This window comes from Perognathus longimembris, chromosome 8 (genome assembly GCF_023159225.1).
Source record: "Perognathus longimembris pacificus isolate PPM17 chromosome 8, ASM2315922v1, whole genome shotgun sequence".
NCBI lineage: Eukaryota > Metazoa > Chordata > Mammalia > Rodentia > Heteromyidae > Perognathus > Perognathus longimembris.
In genome coordinates this window covers 25365196-25384478 of record NC_063168.1, presented here as the reverse complement: position 1 = coordinate 25384478, position 19283 = coordinate 25365196, and the positions used below count along the sequence as shown (strand labels likewise).

Sequence of the window (19283 nt, the reverse complement as noted above, 5' to 3'; positions counted from 1 at the left end):
AGATAGCTGATCTCATTACATAAAACTGTGTCAAGTCTTATTTGGCTTAGAAATATCAAGTAGATGTGGTAACAGTCTTTGAGGACTGTCATGCTTATACCATGAACCTGGAGGGGTGTTATGTAGAGATACTTAAAACCTCCAGGCCAGCACAAGCGAGGAGCTGTCATAACGTTTCTGTCTTCTCAGTTGCAGAAACAGTTTAAATTTCACCCTAACATGAGTTGTCCCCTAGAGAAAGCCAAAGCAATTCATGCTGTTTCAACTTTATACCAATGATATTTTGTCAGAGCAGGATGGTTAAAACTCCAAACCTCAGCTCAGCTGGGGCCCCCTTTATTCCAGCTCCATGCCAACCTCTGCTTCTTTCACGTATGCCTTTGTGCCTATGGAATCCTCCCTCCTACACTATAGTCTTTTTCTATGTGATGGGACCGTCATTCCTGGCCGTCTGATTGTTCTTTGCTCCCCTGCAGTCAGCCTCACTGGGCTTTGTGTTTTGTGGCTTCTTCCTTTGTCAGTCCCACTCTCCTGAGGGGAGAGAGGCATGTCAGCCTTGTGTGTTAAGAGGGGGAGCAGAGAGTGGGCTTGGAGGAGAGGTGGGCCAGTTGGGCAGAGGAGAAATATTTGCATAGTAATGTTGAGGTTGTCAGGATGCAGTGACAGGAAGGGAGGGAGGAGGACATCAGGAACAAGGCAGAGCAGCCTGGGGCAGTGGGGAGCGGGGGAGAGAAGTGGAGGTTTGGAGAGCAAGGCCTGTGGTAGCTGAGCATGAAGTACAGTGAATCAGAGAGGAAGCGGGGTGGGGTTCAAAAAGCACTACTGGGATCTATATTTGTCATGGAGTTTGAGAAATTCTGCCACAGGATTTGAGATATTTTCAATTTCCAGTTGCTTAACTAGGAGATTCTTCCAGGAGAAACCCAGGTGTATGTCTTTCTAATTAAAGTCTAGTCCTACAGGTCAAAAAGTCATTTGTTTTTCAGTTAATTATTTTGTAAATCCCAAGCCAAAGTCCTGTGTGGGCTGGAAGGGTTTTATTCAGAGTGGCTCTTAGGCCTTTAATTCCCTGGTCAGGTTTCTCACTTGGACTTCTCCATCATTATTGCTGATAATAAAGCAACTGCAATAATTGAGTAGTTGGACAAAGCACCAGTAGGAATGAAACTCTAGCTAATATTGTTTGAAATTCTACCAATGAAAATCTTAAAAAATTATTTCCCTACTTGTGCTTGCTAAGCAAGCACTCCCCACCATTTGAGCCATACCTGCAGAACTTTTTGCTGTTTTTTTTTTATGGTAGGGTTTCATTTTTGCCTGGGGCCAGTGTCAAGACTTCCCAGTCCCTCTTTCTCCTGAATAGTTGAGGTTACAGCTATGAAACAACACACCTGGATTATATTATGATATAGGTTCTCAGTTACTTTTTGTCCAGGTTGGCTTTGAACCATGATGGTCCCAATTCTTAAGTAGCTGGGATTACAGATGTGAGCTACCATCCCTATAAAATTCTGTACACTTAGAGGATGACACTGTTCAAGAGGAAATGTTCTCATTATCTGACTTATGAAACTGTAACCCCTCTGTGCATCACCTTGACAATAAAATTTAGAGAAAAAAATCTAAAAAACAAAGAGTGAAAGACAAACTTAAAGAAAGTTATGCACACTTTTTGAAGATGATTTCACAATGTCCAGAATAGGAATTCATCCATTCATGAAAACTCAGCAAACTTTCATTAATACTCTATGATGCCACTACAAACTATTCTTCAGGGGTATAGGGATGGAAGAAAGGTTAGCATGTGATTCTTCAGGGCTGTTGGTTTATTTGTGATAAAAATACATATTCAAGTAAGTGTAATGTCAGGCAGAGGGTTCAGACACAGATCGGCTTGGGGAGTTCGGAAGACTGAGTACAGTCATGTGTTGTCTATTGAAAAGATATATTCTCAGAACTACATTGGTAGATGATTCCAGAATTATACAAGCAACATAGTGTATACTTATATACTCCTATACTTATACACTCCTGGTATGGCCTGCTATACGTAGGCTACTATATGGTGTAGCCTGTACGAGTTACTGTGCTAAGTCCTGTAGGCATAATGATGAATGATTTATCTACCTAAACATAGAAAAAGAACAGCTCAAATACAAGGCAACAGGAGTTTTTCAACCCCAGTTTTTTTTATTAATTAAATTTTATTGACAAGGTGTTGTACAAAGGGGGTACAGTTACATAATAAGGTAGTGAGTACATTTCTTGTGATTTCTATTACACCCTCATTTTTCTTTCCCTTCCCTACATAAGGTAGGCATATATACAATATCCAGTGTACCAAAATCATATACAGTAACCACGTAGGGTATACCAAAGGAGATTCACTTAGAACATTAAACATCACATCAACAATAGAAACCTCCTGTGCCCTTCTCTTGGAGTTCTTTTTGCTTATCCTCGTCTTATATGATCATATGTACATAGCTGTTGAGCTATTGTGATCCACTGATAGGTCTATTCTATGCCTTTTTATGTTTGTTTAGTAGTTGTTTGGTTTTAGATACATAATGTAAAGTCGCTGACCCAAAGTTGTGGAAATACCATTTGAAAAGAAGTTTGTTATTTTGCAAACCTGGTCTCTATTGTTGTTCCCCTCCCCACCTGCCCCCAACAGTCATATATCAAGGAGACCGTGCCCCTTTATTCTCTGTGTTCTAGGCTTGTCTCTCTCAACATTATTTGTTCAAGCTTTGACCATTTCTCTGCGAATACCAATTTTTTAAAATCATTTCTAATTGCTATGTAGTATTCCATTGTGTACAGGTACCACATTTTTTTAATCCATTCATCTGTAGTGGGGCATCTGGGTTGTTTCCATATTTTGGCTATTGTGAATTGTGCAGTGATAAACATGGATGTGCAGATGTCTTTATGGTATCCTGAGACCTGTTGTTCAGGATAGATGCCTAGGAGTGTATGGCTGGGTCATAGGTTATGTCTATGCTGAGCTTTTTGAGGAACCTCCATACTGTTCTCTAAAGTTCAACTCCAGTTTTCAACCCTCTCATGGGATCACTTGTGTACTGTGGTCCATTATGGATAGCATTGCTCTTGTGCGGTACGTATGTAGCCTGGGAGTTTGCAGATGAACCATTCTGTCAAGACTGTGCTTGGTAGGTGATCCTCACAGTCTCCCTTAATTTATCACTCTGTCCACAAATTTCAAACAAGCATGTTCCCAAAGATACACATCATTCTCATTAGCTTCCTCCAGTGGGGTTCCCTCTCCCCTTCTCTCAGATCTTTATGCTACTCCTGACTCTATTTCAAAGACCTTTCAGGGATACATTTCCTGCCTCAGATCTGAATATCAAGTTCAGCCCCTTGGTGGATGCAATGGGCTAAGGCTCCTTTTGGAGAAATGGAGGTGAGACAGTTATTGTAGAGAGAAAAAGTGCAGGGCCGGCACTGGGCAATCCTATTAACTCTGAGCCATTCCTGATAGCACGGGTTAATCATTTGACACGTGTCCCAGGCCCTTGCCAATTGTTCTTTGTCTTCTTTGTGTAGAAAAATTCATTTTTCCACATGAGTTTATTTGTGTGCTCATCTGCTGGATGGTTTGGGTTGCCAGTGGAATCCCACTCTAGTGATGTGCTAGGAATCTTGCTAGAGAAGGGGTCTTCAGCATGCTGGCATACGTTGGGGGAAGAGATGGCAGTCTCCTCCAGGAGGAGTGGGCGGAAGGCACTGTGGGGCCAGGCCCAGGCTTTCTAATTCTAGAGCTATGAACAGACTGGTTTCCTTGACAACAGAGATGAAGTCTGCTCATCTGCTGCTCAGGATGGGCTTTTGTGTGTCTGTGAAAAGCTCTGGGACTTGGGGACAAGAAAGGCAATCCTTTCTTTATCAGTGCAGCAAGCCATTTCTGAAAATATGCCAACCTTTACTGTATTATTAACAATATTAAAACCTTCTCAGCTGGCACAGAAACAGCAGTTATGTAATCTGTAAATTGGGAGCCCAGATATAGTCTTCCATTTGTTTCCACTGCGTTGCCTCTGATCCTTAATGTATTTTACCACTCATACCACATTTTTTGATAACCTGTTTTAAAATATCAAATATGTAGTCACCCTTACTGCAAAAGACTACATCAATAGCATTTCTTCCTTTGTCAGCTAGCAATGATGTATATGGCCAGGCTGCCGGGAGGAAATTAAAATCAACACTTGACAAGCTGACATTGGCTCAAACTTGAACATGTCAGATGGCATCCTTTGCAAAGATTCAGGGACCCAACCCCTCATTATTGATGCAAACCAAAAAACTCTGGCTAACAGAAAGTTGGTTTGCTTTAACCACCAGGCTTGATCTCAATGCAGCACGTCTTGATCGTGGCTTGGTGATTTATTCATGCACCACCTTCCCTTCCTATGCATAATTAAAACCTCCTCAAAAAGCAGCCAGGGATCATTGGGGAGAAGATGAGCCAGCAGTGATTTCACGTCTCCCCACAAGAAGCAATATCTGCTGCCAGAAAAACTCAGGGAAAATATTCTGCAAAATTGTAGCCTATGGCAAATTGCATGGAGATGGGCCTCGGACCTTGGGCTAATAAAAATAGCCAATTTATTGAAGCATGTCTTTTTTTTTTCAATGTCTGTGTCAGTGCACAGAATTCTTGAATGCTAAATGATACATATGGGCGACTGTGAGCAGGAGGGACTGTGATGAGATGGGAAATAATTAGCAGTGAAAGGTTCAGACAGATGGAGGAACAGAGATGGAAGTCAAAGCTTGGTACCTTTCTATCAGGCGTTTCAATGATTCTTCTTGTGACATTCATAACACTGGGGCTCAAATTTAATTCCTGCATTTACCTCTCCTCTCAATAGCTGGGGAGTGAGCTGTGGCATTGTAATGCTCTCTGCATAGTTCCTTTGTTTACTTCATGTTCCCAAAGGAGAACCACTGACTTCCACAGGCAAACAGTGGCCTCAGCCTAGAGGTGGCTTCAGTCTGCTGAGCCCTTTGTCTGGAGCAGTCCCTTCTACCCACACTCATGAGAGCCATCAGAGGATGCCTCAGGACTAGATTCCCAGTCTCTTAAACACATACAGTGCTTTTTCCCCAAGACAAAGCCACTTTAGTGTCCTGGCTTCTCTGCAGTGTGTGTGTGTGTGTGTGTGTGTGTGTGTGTGTGTGTGTGTGTGTGTGTACACCAGAGCTCAGGAGATGCTTTGTTTTGCATAGGTATGTGACTTACCTCAGGGGCTTGCAACAAGCACCCATTTCCCAGGTAGACAGAAATGAATGGCCGGCTTGTGGTAAGCCTAGCCATTGGGCAGGCTGTGGACCTAAATGTTTGTAGGGTGGCTTTAAGAAGTGTCACTGGTTAATTCCAGAACTGTTTCTGGTTGGTTGACACATATGAACTGTAAAGGCCTCATACTATTGGGTTGTTGTTGTTGTTGTTTATTACTTCTTGACTTAGTTGCAAATTGCTAACTTTAGTCTGTCTTTCTACAGAAGTATGTCTTGTTGTCACAGTTGCCTGTAGTGCTTCATGCTCCTAACCCTGTGTGTGAAGGGTGGGAGTGGAAGTATTGAAAATATGACCATAACTATTGCCTCTGGGAATTGGGTCCAACAGAATATCTGGGATTTCATATTTTAAAAATGAAGGGTGAATAATCCCTCTTGTGCCTCCTCCATGCCAGATTTTCCCCATGTGATTTTCAATATGAAGCCTGCTGGCTGGTTAATGACGGACAGGTTTGGTTAAGGGTAACCGAAGGTGGTTGTACACAGGAGAGACAGCCTGTGTTTTCTGATGTGACATGCGTGGGCTAGCCACTGAACAGATGCTGCCTAATGAGGACAGTGACCCAGGGGAGCAGCCAAGAGCCAGCAGGGTTTGGCAGCACCTCTTAGTTGGGGAGTAGGGGGGTGGGGGTGGGGGTGGTCTGCTGAGGCCTCTCCCTAGGCATAAGACCAAGCAGCTGCTCATGCTCAGTGTCCCTGGGGGAATGGCTGTGATTAGAAGGGCCTCGAGTGTCACCTCACTGCCTGAAGCATTGCACTCCATTCACCAAGCCCATTGTGATGGAGCATCTCTCAGGGAGGGCAAATCCAGATGCTGGGCGTACACTGATGGACAACAGCAGACACAGCTCTGCCCTCTGAAACTTCCAGTGTAGTGGCAGAGGTAACCGGTCCTAGATCTGTTATTCTCAGAAGTTCAAGGAAGTTTTTGCACAATGAGCTTTTTCCCAATTACACGTAGTCTCTGAGGTTACTTCTGTTTCTACCTCATTGTCAGACTTCTGCTATGTCTCCTTCTCCCACAAAGAGGAAATAGCTCCGAGATGGGAGTAGCTGGGACAGTGGCAGGAAGTTCTAGGCACACCTTTGCTCTTAGGTGTCCATCAACTTCTCAGGACCCCTGTTTCCTATCAGCCAGGCCCTGCTGTTGTGTTAAAGAAAGGAGGCCTGCATTAGACAGGCCTCTCTGTGTGCCTCCCTAACTGCTGTCTTAGTAGATCACATTGGTGTTGGAAGGATGAAATATCATCCTGGAACACTGGCTTTCAAAAATGGGAAATATTAGTTAAATCTGTAAATGATCAAACTTGAGGCAAAAAGGTGTGGGGGAGGATGGTTAAGTGGCTTGGTTAATTGGGGCTCAGGATTTCCACCCACATTCCACATCTGTGGTCAGCAACTTTCATAGACCATGCCATTTTGCCCTCTGCATAGTGTGTGTGTGTGTGTGTGTGTGTGTGTGTGTGTGTGTGTGTGTGTGTGTGTGTGTGTTTGTTATAGTGTCTGCCTTGAAGAGCATCTTTGTCCAAGGGCTGGATGTAGTGTTGCGCTCCTATGGTCCTCCAAACATCAGCAAATCACACTCGCCTTCTAACACCACTCCACTCACACAGAGGGAGAGAGGTGAGGTGTTTCACATACACTATCCCAGAGCTGCTATTTGGAAGAGAAATAGGATTCATTTTCCTGACACAATCTTTCACCAGTTACAAGTGGTAACAATTGCCTGTGGGACTCTTGAGAAATTACGAAGTGTTAATTAGCAGAAGCACTGTGGATTTAAAATATGTGGCATATTTAAATAACTATAAAATTAAGTCTACTTTGCAAAGTTACAAAGCCATCTGGTCCAAAAATCTGCAGCCTATATTGAGAGACATTTCTAAATGCTTTTGGAAATGGTTTTTCATACAATTTTTGGGTCCTTAGAAATGGAAACTAAAGCCTGGAAGCAGGCTATGAGCTGGTTCTGGTCAAAACCTGGTGCAGTTCAGTGGCTCCTAGTTTCCAGAGGGCCTGTTGAGAGAGTGAAAGGACTGAAGTCTGGCCGTGGCTCTTCCTCAGAAGTCACATGTTTCAAAATGGTTGAGTCCAATGAGTTGGCTCTCCTGAATTAAAAGTAAAAAGGAAATATTTCCTTCCATATTTTGTAGAAGCACAGAGGGCTGACACTAAGAAGCTCAATTCAGCCACTAATCATAAGTACCAGTGTATTTTCTTTTATACAAATCACATCTTTTTTGACCTTGTTTTTGTCATAGGTTTAATGAAAAGGAAAAGGAGGGTTGGGTTGGGCTATATCTCAGTCAGGATCCAACAAGGCAAATAACGTCTTCAAGCATCTCAACAGAAGGAGCTTTATGTAGGCAGTTTAAACACATAAGGGCAGAGCTGAAAAACAAACAAGACATGGTAAAGTCACCCAGAGATTTGTCCCTTCAGGAAGTTTCCACATTGAAGCTGGGGATTAGGATGGCTATGTGGAAGCTGAAACATGGCAAATCTCTCTGGTGGGTGTTAGGGCTATCTAGATGCCACTGGAGCTTCAGCATGAGTGAGGAAATGGCCTGGAATCTTCCTCAGTCTGCCTCCCACTAGTGCTACCCCAGCAGCATGGGGCAGTGGGAAGGCTGAGGAGTGGCTGGGCTGGTATAGGCCCAGGAGAGGTCATCTTTGATGGCCTGTACCAGTGAGATTCAGCAAGAGCTGGATGCACACGTATCCTTGAGAGGTTAATGGGAAAAATCATACCAACAGGCCCTAATGATCTTCAATGAGACCTCCCTATTCTCACCATCAGAAATATTACAAAGAACACCTGTGTTTTTCTGCATTGATTTGCCTACCTGGGAGGACAGGACAAGCCTTCAGGGAAAGCGTCTATGTAGAAGACTGTCAAGGGGGGAAGGTACAGGATAGAGAGAAGATGAGAAAGGGGAGACAGGACAGGAATTGTGCCTGTGTGTAGAGTGGGGTAGGTGAGGCCCCAAAAGCCAGAGGTCAAAAGACTTTCCCCAATGGGGATGGTTACTGCCTGTGTAAAGTATACTTCATCATAAAGCAACCCACAACACAGCGGAGTTCATAGCTATTTTTTTCTAGAATATTCAACACATTTTCACACAAAGCACCTTTTCCATTGAGTATCTTCAGTACCAGTGAAACTGGATTTGATATCTGGTCACTGAATGTAACTCCTCACTGGGGGACTCTGTGTGATTAGCAGTCACCCTGATATCAACTCACGACCCACTCTTTTGGTCTGAGGGGATTCAAGGTGCTAATGGACCCCTCTTCTTTGGATCTCTAGTTGGGTGTGCTTTAAGGGCCTCTTAGTTCTTTTCACTTTGGAACCATCATTTGCAGACAGCTATTAGAAATGTCCCTTAAAGCTACACAAGAGAAAAAAAAAACCATGAAGGTTAACATGAGGCCTATACATAAGGCTGCATCTCATGAGGTCCAGACAGAGAACGCTCCTGCAGCTTTAAGGTTGGACTTAAGTGACCAGCAGAAGTGATTCATAACAACCTAGGGCTTTGCTTGACTTTCTTCATTGCAGAATGGGAAGACGTATGAAATGGGGAGCATTATGTCTTACGAATCCACTTTTTTCTTTACTACTGTTATCCTCAAACCTGACAAAGCTTCTCTTAACACAATAACCCTAAATTTCCACATCCTTCCTTAAAGGTTCCATCCTCACCCATCTCACTTCCCTGTTAGTTTGACATGCAAAAGATCAAAAAAGCCCGTGAGGCATGGCAGGCTCTTCTTGGACTTGAGGCAGCATGTCTCTGTTCTGTTCCTGCTGCTATTACAAAATATAATAGAATTTTATCTGGCTTATAGTTCTGGATGCTGGGAAGTCCAAGAAGGGCCACATCTGATGAAAGACACATCACATGGCAAGTGGATATAATGAACAGAGAAGAGTTAGGTGGGCTAAGGATGTAATTCAATGGTAGACTGTGTACAAGGCCTTGGGTTTGATCTCTAGCACTTAAAATACATGTAAATATACACCAAGTAAAACCTTTCTTTCTTCCTTTCTCTTTGCCTCCCTTCCTCTTCTTCCCTTCCCCCTCTGTTTCTCTGTCTCTGTCCATATCTCTGTCTGTTTGTCTTTATCTCTCTGTCTGTCTCTCTTATGACAGTACTGTGGTTTAAACTAAGGGTCTCGTGTTCTTTTTGAGTTTATTTGTTCAAGGCTGGTATCTTACCACTTAAGCCACATCTTTACTTGTGGCATTTTGGCGCTTAAGAGTCTCTTGAATTTCTTTCCCTGGGCTGGCTTTGAACCTTGAGCCCTCAGATCTCAGCTTTCTGAGTAGCTAGGAATAGGCACAAGCCACTGGCATGTAGCCTTTCATTCTTTCCTAATGGGGTCCTTGCTGTGTTGTCCATGGTGGAACCACACTTCTAGCCTCCTGCTTCAGGCTCCACTGGTACATGCCACCACACCTGGCTGAACTGGTCCTTTTTGTCAGAAACTATCTCACTGAACAGTCAATCCACTCCTGAACCAATTGCCTTAATCCCTTCATGAAAGCAGAGTCCTCATAACCTAATCACTTCTTCTCTAAGAAGTCATTAAAATTGTTACAATGTCCATTCATTTTGTTTGATGTCCCTCTCTCCTTCCTTTCTCCTTTTTTCCTCCCTTTCTCCCTTCCTCCTTTCATCCCTTTCTTTCCTTTCTTCCTCTCCCCCTCCCTTCCTTCCTCCTCCCCTTTTTTTCTTTCTGTCAGAAATTGAGACCAGAGCCTCATGCATACTAGGTAATAGCTCTATCTCTTGAGATGCACCCTCAACATTAAATGGCAATAAATTTCAACACAGGTCTTGGAGGGAGCATTGAAATCATAACAGAAGACAAGGGACTGAGGAGTTTGGAAAAAGTGAGATGTTCATACTTTAATCACTTTTGGTCTGACTCACCTACAGAGAACAAATAACAGCAGATAAAGAAGGCACTTAGGGGGCTGGGGATATAGCCTAGTGGCAAGAGTGCCTGCCTCGGATACACGAGGCCCTAGGTTCGATTCCCCAGCACCACATATACAGAAAACGGCCAGAAGCGGCGCTGTGGCTCAAGTGGCAGAGTGCTAGCCTTGAGCGGGAAGAAGCCAGGGACAGTGCTCAGTCCAAGGCCCAGGACTGGCCAAAAAAAAAAAAGAAGGCACTTAGGTGATGAATAAGAGGTCCCAGAGCTAAGGAGAGGAGGGAGGATGAGGTGCTGGAGATTCAAAAGACCAAGTAATAAAGGGAATGGGAAAGGTGGGACTGGAGCCCAGCCATGGAGACAGTGCTGTCACGTGCTGGGGTGGAGGAAGTGGTCTTTGTCTGATCGGAGAGTTTCATGTGGCGCAAAAGTGAGAGATGACACTGTGAAGCTTGAAAGCCAAGATGACTATCCTGTTGTCCTGAAAGAAAAGTCACAGGGCCACTGCTTGCCTGAGCCCATGGCGGGCACTGGGGATCAATCCCAGCATTCTTCCTAATTGAATCAGGGAAGCACTCAACCTCTCTAAGGTGGCTGCTACTGATTGATTGGAGTCAGTGCCTGACCTAAAGCCTTGGGACTGTCTTGAGTATAGACCATGATTTTTGTGAAGCGTCTTAGACATATAACCATGTGTTACCTGGCATGAGTTAGGAGGACTCATGCAGTGAAAATTCAGATTAAGAAACATCTGCCCACTCCTGCACTAAATCAGTGATGGACCAGCTTTTTGTTGGTTTGCTGGCTGGCTTATTTTCTTTAGCATAGGGTTTATTATTGGGCAAAGCTATTTCTACCTCATTCTGGAGTGTTTGTGCCAGTAGCCCTTCTTCCCTTGTCTACTTCCCTGAGCTTCGTATTGTCTAGTCATGGAAGAGCTTAGGCTACACTAGAGGCAAATTCTTATCTCCTTTTTGATCAAGTTTTGCTTATTAATATATTAAGACAAAAATAATGGTTTGTCATTTTCAACAAGTGCATTGAAATTAGAAAAAGAGGATACTGTTGACAAGGTTTCCATTCTCCTAGAAGTTGTTCTGATCTTGGAGATGTAAGCCAGAGATGAGGAGTGTTTTTCACTTGTCTTCCTGACTAAAAGGTCAAGGCCATCCTTGGTTGACCCTGTTAAGAGTGATGAACTGGAACAGTCAGAACACATTAGCATCGCCTGGGTGAGCTGTTCAATTCAAAAGCATCGATTGAACCCTGGGACAAGTGCCACCAAAGGTCAATGACTTGCATCCACTCTCGATCCCACAGCTAACAGCAGAGCTTCTGCACAGTCACAGTGGCCCCACCCTGTGGGTGTCCAGATCTACAACATCTTCTCTATCCCAGTGGTTTCTTTGTCACCGTGGTGCTGCTGATCACAGGGTGCTTTTACACCCTTGCTACTCTAAGTGTGGTATGGCCAAATAGCGGCAATATCATCAGGGATCTTTGAGAAATGCAGAATCTCAGGCCTCACATAAACCTGCTGAATCAGAATCTATAGCTCCTAAGATCCTCAGGGGATCTGTGTACATATTCATGTTGGTGAAGTTCAGGGAAACTTCTGGAAGCCAGAAGTCAGAAATCTAGATGTCAGCAAAGGTCTGCGCCCCGCGCCCCGCCCCCCAGAGGCTCTACAGGAGGGTCCTTCCTTGACTCTTCCAACTTTAGGTGACTCCTTAGCCACATCATTCCACTCTCTGGCTCCATGCTTCTATGATATTTTCTTCTAAGTGTGCCGGGTCTCCCTCTCTCTGCCTCTCTTATAAGGACTCTTATGATGGGTAACCTAGATAATATCATCATAAGATCCTTATTTTAATTACATTTGCAAAGACTTTGGCATAGGAGGTAACAACCACAGTGCTTGACTCCATACATGTACCATATGTGGAATCAAGAATGGGGTTGGAGAGCAGAGACATACATACCTTATACAGGTACCCGCCTTCACTGGGAGCTGATAGAGTCAAGTTCGAACCCTCTGTGAAGAAGCCACCCAGAAATGTCAGTGGCACATTTCTCAGGAGACAACTGCCAGGACTGCTGTGTAGACGTGTGGCACACTGTGTAAAACTTGCCCAAGGTCACACAGCTGCAGAGTTCCTCACCCAATAGCACAGAGCTCATAATGGGACAGGCCCTGGCCCAATGTCTAGAAATAGCTCCTGATGAAAAGTATACATTTATTCCAACTACTAGTTCTTCCACTTAATGCCATGTGGGTCCACTTTTCCCTGAGGTAGCATGCAATAGCTAACATCATGTGAATGTGCACTGTCAGAGAAGGATGTTAGGCAGGATCAGTTGGCACTTTTGGTTGGTTCTTTTCTTTGGGCTAATACATTTCATTTGTTTTCTAACTAGTACATGAAGCCTCATGGAATTGGTTCAAATGCTCTCTGCTCTTTCTTTGAGTGATCAAAGATAGGGTCCCTCTTGCATTTATGCACTTCATACATGTCATGAATTTCCAGTCTAGGTTTGCAGGCTTTGCTATTTTTAATTTTTCTCAGACAGAAAAATCTCACTCCCTACTATTGTCTCCTAAGAAGCACCAGAAGACCCTCCCAAGGCTTGAACATGGTAGGAGATGACTGAGCCAGCCTTTAACTGCCTATAATCAATGGCTTGGCCAAAGACACTAAGGAGTTTCCTGGAAAACCTTGCAGCCCAACCCAGGTGTTCTTTACCACTGATGCAAAGAGCATTGTAACCAGAACTGGAGACTCTAGCTTACTGTTCTCCTTGCATCTTCTACTGTTATAACAGAATACTGGGCACTCTGTGAAGATTAAAAGTTTATTTAGTTTATAGTGCTACAGACTGGGAAGTCTAAGACCATAGTTTCAGCATCTGATAAAGGCCTTCTTGCTATAGAAGGAGAAGCAGATATGGGCACTATGGTCTTAGAGAAAAATGAGCCAATCTTATCCTTTTACCAAGAGCCCACTCTGGAGATAATGGCCCTAATCCACTCATGAGGGTAGTACTCTGACATAGTAACCTCTTAAAGCTCCTGCCTCATAATACTATTACAATGCCAATTAAATTTCAGCAGGAGGCAGGGACACTCAAACAAGAGCAAGTACTGAGAAAGGCAAGTGGAGCCAACCATTTAAAGTGCTTATCGGCCAAAAACCTGTGTGTTTAGTACAGAAATTTAGCTACATGCATAACCTCCTGATTTTATTAAGCTCCATCTCACAGATTCGTTGACATTCCCTTGAGAACATTGAGGAGGCAACCAGCCCAGATGCATGCTTGCTGGCAAGATAGAATCCAGACAGCAACTTATAAAATTAAGCTGTTACAATATTAGTAAACAGTGCTAGGAATGATTTAGTAGTGGAAATCTACCATCTATTGAGTCCTTACTATTCCTTAGGCCCTGTGCAAGGCCTAAGCCTTTTATATATATTGTCTCAAACAAGCCTTGGAGGAATGACTGCTTTTCTTCACCTTGTATAAATGAAGATATTGAAGTTTGGAAAAATTAAGTTACAGCTAGAAGGATGTAGAGCCTTAGGCCTTTAAAGTTGGATTCTTACCCATGGTGCTGCATGGTAGAGCCAGTTCTCTGAGTTGTTAGGATGGGAAGAGTTCTGGACTCCTCTTGAGTAATTCATCAATCTCTATAGTTTTACATTTTAATTGCTGCATTCCACCATTGAGAAAATACAAGCAGAATCGGATGGCAGACCTGTGAGAACTTTTAGAAGGCTAGTATCGATTTAGAATGACCAGTGGTTGAACGTCTACTATCCGTTCGTCCCTCTGGAATCTTTCTACCATTATAATATTTATTACCCAGTGAAGCAGCCATTGCATTTCCATCGCATCTTTTCAGCTTTGGCCTTCTCATGCTGAACTAGTCTTGTCTCATGATATGATGCTCCTGTTTCACAAGGAAAAGGCTCCTTCCTCATCATACCATGGGTGTACATGGAGTGAAAACCTACTTGAGAGCTTTGTCCATAAGTCTCCCGGTTATCCTGGATCTCAGAACACAGTACTGCAAAAGCAGATAGACAGTTAGCAAACAATGTCTGTCAATAGGCTGTTGAGAAGCTCTCCTAAATTCCCCATGGTCTGTTTCTCTTGACTTCCTGACCTTGAAGATGACCTGCTACCTACTATGTGATGACACTAATGTCTAACTTGGGTTCCTATGCTTCATCAATTGTAAGACACATTTTCCCTGCATTAAAAAACAACAACTCCCAAACTGGAAATTGTTTTCCAATCTGTGGTGATATAACTAGAAGCATTTTTTCTTTCTCAGTAATATTTAAGATAATGGTGTATCAATCCATGTATGTCTTAGATTTGAAGAAACATGGTAGTGCCAGCATATATCCATTTATTTGTTCATTATTGCTGGTCCTGGAGCTTGAACTCTAGACCTGGGTGCTGTCCCTGAGCTTCTTTGGCTCAAGGCTAGTGCTCTACCATATGAGCCATAGTGCCACTTCCAGCTTTTTGTGAGTAGTTTATTGGAAATAAGACTCTCGTGGATTTTCCTGCTCAGGCTGGCTTTGAACCACAGTCCTTAGATCTCAGCCTCTTGAGTACCTACGATTAGAAGTGTGAGCCACCAGCACCTGGCCAATGTTTATTTTTTATCCCTCACTGTCAAATCACTTCTGGGACCAGAATCGAATGTCTTCTTTGTGTTTACTGTGACTCACTTCCACGTCATAGAGTCACCAGTATCTGACAGTCCTAAATTGTTACGATGTTGATTTTTCATTCCCTTCTTATATCTTAGCAATAGTTTTGTGGAAATAGTGAAATAGAAGGTCATTTTGTAAGGTTTGTGGGTTCACCTAATTATTTCCTTGGATCTGAGTTAATAGTCCAGTTACTCTACCACCTACAATGAGTTTGGTTGAACTTTATTAGGTTTCCTGTAGCAGAAACACCGATTTTGTAACCTGAATGTAAGATTGGGCTGGCTTTCTTGATAGTTGTCCTTTGATGTCTGACTAATATTGGGCAATTGCTCTGGCCATGTCAGTGCAGAAATTGCCTGGAGGCATAAAACATTACACTAGATTTCTGAAAAACACATAGCTTCCTGATCATCTTTTGCTAGAAACCATTTTCCCCTGAAGGTGATATCTTAGGCGACTTGATTTCACCCTTTCTGAGAGTAAACTAAAAGAAAATAAATTACAAGTATCTTGAGAGAAAACACTTTAGAGGAAAATAAATCTGGAAGACTCAAAAGAATCATTTACCTCTGATAACAACCTGCTAAAACAACCAGAATAAAAATGTCAGAAACTATTTGATAGCCTTTGTCTAGTTTAAAAAGATATACTTTCTGAAAAAAAAAGAAGAGGAAAGTTATAAGGAGAAAATAGACTAACACAAAAAGGCCTGAAACAAAACTACAGATTAGAGAAAGTATTAAAAAATAAAACGTTAAGTGTAATAATTAAGGCTGGTGACATGGCTGAAAGCAGTAAAATATGTGCCTAGCAAGCACAAAACCATGAGTTCAAACCCCAGTGTTGGCCCATCAAAAGAATTAAAATGTACCACAATTTTGCTGAATTGCAACCATTGAATCCCAATATTCATGAAATGGAGGAAAAAGGATCATGAGTTTGAGGGAAGCCTGGGCTATATAATGAGACTATCTGAAAAAAAAAATAATTGATTTGGAACCTAGCAATGTCAAATGGTTAGAATGCAAGGAAGGAAAAATGTCAACAATAAAACTAGTGAGAAGAAAAATGATCAATTTTGAAGACAGAGATTCTATGCATGGATAATTGGTAACCCTGAGTAAGATGCTGGAATAAATGGAATGGAAGCAAAGACCATACAGTTAATAGAAAACTATCCCTAGCTAAAGACAAGGTGTGATTGTTTTTCAGTGTAGACTATGTGCTGTAACAACCACCTTAGAAACACCAATGCTCAGTGGGCTTTCTTCTATTTGGCGGCTACATCATCCCTCAGGCCTGGAAGCTTCCACAGGGTTCTCTACATCTACCCAGGATCCAATGACTGAGAAAGAGTGTGAAGACAGTACCTTTGTTCTTATGGCTATGCTAGTCAACTTTCTGTTACTGTAACAACTACCCTAGAGAAATCATCTGAGAAAGATGAAAGGTTTATTTGGTCTAGTTACTGAGGTTTTATCTGTGACCAGTGAACCCCATTACTCTGGCCCTATGGCAGCACTGTATCATGTAGGAGTACATGGTGGGTGGAAGAAGCTCCTTTACTTCATCCTAGGTACAAAAGAGAGGACGAGATTGTGGAGGTCCCACAGTCCCTCTTGAGGGCACACCCCCAAGTGTGTATTAAAGCACTCTGACTACCTCCCATTAATCTTGTTTCTTTAAAGGTTCTCCCAAGCCTTTAACACATGGGCCTTTGGGAGACATAACAGCTCCATACTAGAGCAGTTGTCTAGGCCAAAGGTGGTGCTCATCACTTCTACTTACATCCTGTGGCTTACATTCCCATTTGCCCCTATCCAGAGAGAGTGGGCTAGGAAATGTGGGTGCCTAGGTAATAGATGAATTATGTTTGGGGAGCACATGACACTATCTTTGACATGGATAGGCAAATACTCAAAAATATACATAAGTAGGAATAGTTCTCCCCTCCCAACATTATCACAATAAAAAAATATAAACCCTACAGACTTATCAGGGAGAGCTGTGGAAAGTCAGTAACATGTACCCAATTTTCACCATCTCATTCCTGACAGACTGTGATGGTGTGAGCCTTGTGGCTCATGCTTTGGGGATGTCTCCACATGGATGTCTGCAGCTCAGCAGTTCCCATGGGGGCCCTCAGAACCTCCCACCCAAGACAGTTGGCACCATCTTCTACTACTTCCCACCATCTTCCTTTCCTGGGCCTGGCACCTGGCTCTCTCCCTCCTCCCCACCCCCAAACCAGCAAGTTCCAAATCACACTGGAGTTGTGACTTTTCAGAGCTTCTCCAAAGGAGATAGGGGAGGATGAGGTCACATTGTCATCCTATCCTGGATGCCAGATGTCTCCTTATTTTCTTATGTGTCCAGTTAGTGAAACAAAATACTCCTAAACCCAAATAAGATGAAACCAACAAGCAATTTTGTACTCACTGTGCTAAAAGAGCATCTAGGTCCATTTCTGCTGGCCTAGGATATAATTTATAATGTTAGATATGGGGAATACACTGTCTAATAGCTGCTTTCTAATCTCTTGGCTGTGAGTGGGGGAATAGGGGGGGAGGCACTTGGAGACCCTTGCCTCATGATTCAGTGGGATGCATTTCTTTCTTACAGAACAAAAGTTCTCAGATTGAGCCCAATAGAAGAATCCTTGTTTTATGTTTCTACTTGATCGAGTTGAAACTTTTCAACATGTAGCTTTATTGGCCTTAGGTACAGTTTTATGTAAAGGCAAAAAGGTGGATAGCTGATTGTTTAAAAGGATCTCCGACTCCATTTTCAGAGATCTGTAGGTGGGGAACGTGGTTCAGAGGACAATCAGCTCGATTGGCTGTTTCACAGTGCTTTTATCTGTGTATTCTCCAAGGTCAGCTGACCTTTTCACTGGAGGGACTACGTATAGGAAGGCTGAGCCCAGCTATCCTACTTGTTCAGTGATACCTCTGTATTCCAGGGTGTCCTGAATGCCCCCTCTTTTCCCTTCATGAAGATATGAAGGCAATTTGGTTTTGAGATCAGTGGCAGAGCCACCTGACTGAGAGGATTAAAAATCCAACAGTAGAGCCTCTAGGTTAGAAACCACCTGATGCCTTCCCGAGTCTTTGCTGGGCACTCTCTATCCCTTGCCCCCACCAAATACTACAACAACCTGCCCATAAGTCCCAATCCCCACTGTAGGCCTTTGAGAGCTAGGTTTAGGAATTACACCCGTGGGTCCCAGGAGTGAGCCAGTCTGAGCTTGAAGCAGATGTTTAGAACTGTCTCTGAGTCCAGATGAAGCAGTGCTCAGAAGTGAGATCTCACTTTGTGTCTCAGCAACCATGGAAGCATGCACAGGTGATCTGTGGCCATCTGACACCATCACAACCTATCTGTGGAGGGCCAGCATCCTCCTCCTCATCCCAAAGCATGGCCCACCTTGTCTGACTGAGTACCAGAGGTACCACTTCCACCCTTGACTCCTAATCCTTGTTTGTTTTTGTGTTGGGGGCTCAGCTCTAAGACGTTTTGCCAAGAGCAGAACCAAATCATCAGGGCATCTACCCAGGGATGAAGCTTGGGCTTTGGGTAGTGGCCATTGTTGATTTCCATTCCCCACTGCTCTGCTGGCCCCCTGGCATCCACTCACCTTCCCTTGAAGGAAGATGGAAAACGTAGTGGAAACAAGCTCTGGAATTGGATGGCTTCAAACTCAGGCCCTGCCCTTAACCAGCTCTGTGACCCAAATTCAGTTACTCAGTTTCCTCATCTGAAAAACCCAGATATCTTTCCTCTCATGTCCATCTCCAGTTCTTGCTCACTCCTGAGTACTAGTAGATACCGGGAATGCCAGTGCTGTCCAGTGAGTGGGAATGGAACCAGTTCCAAGTCTGCAATTAGGAAGCACAGCTGGATCTGATCCAGTCCACAACATACAAGTTCTGAGGAGTAAGAGAAGGAAAAGCTTATTTACCAGAGCATCAGGAATGTCCAGAAGTTAGTCCTCTAGGAGCCTTCACCCGGTAGCCATTAACACACTCTTCCAGCTAATGGGCTTCCAGAGATGGACACAGTGAGACTTTACCACCTCTCTCCTTCTTTCTTTTCTTCTTTGAAACTACTTTTGTCCTAAATGATCACAATAGTGAATATCTGATGTGGAACTTTGAAGAATTCAGAAACATGTGAAGACATGATGATAAGCTGAGGTGTGAGTGCCCTCTTTATCTGGACATACCAGGCTGGGTGTGGTCAGCCTCTTATTCAACTGCCTCCACTTATTCTGTAAAGCA

At 43.4% G+C, this 19283-nt stretch overlaps 1 long non-coding RNA gene across 4 annotated transcripts; it reads right to left on the bottom strand.

The window, feature by feature from the left end:
• Window positions 1-7052: 7052 nt before the first annotated feature.
• Window positions 7053-19155, bottom strand: LOC125356868. Of its 4 annotated transcripts, XR_007211969.1 has the most exons (4): window positions 18965-19155; window positions 17443-17546; window positions 14138-14342; window positions 7053-7347 (listed from the first exon to the last, which is right to left on the bottom strand). It is a non-coding gene; the product is annotated as an uncharacterized LOC125356868 (long non-coding RNA). The 4 variants fall into 4 exon arrangements; XR_007211968.1 differs by lacking the exon at window positions 14138-14342 and having other exon boundaries at window positions 7056-7347; XR_007211970.1 differs by lacking the exons at window positions 7053-7347; window positions 14138-14342 and adding an exon at window positions 7653-7722.
• Window positions 19156-19283: the final 128 nt, after the last annotated feature.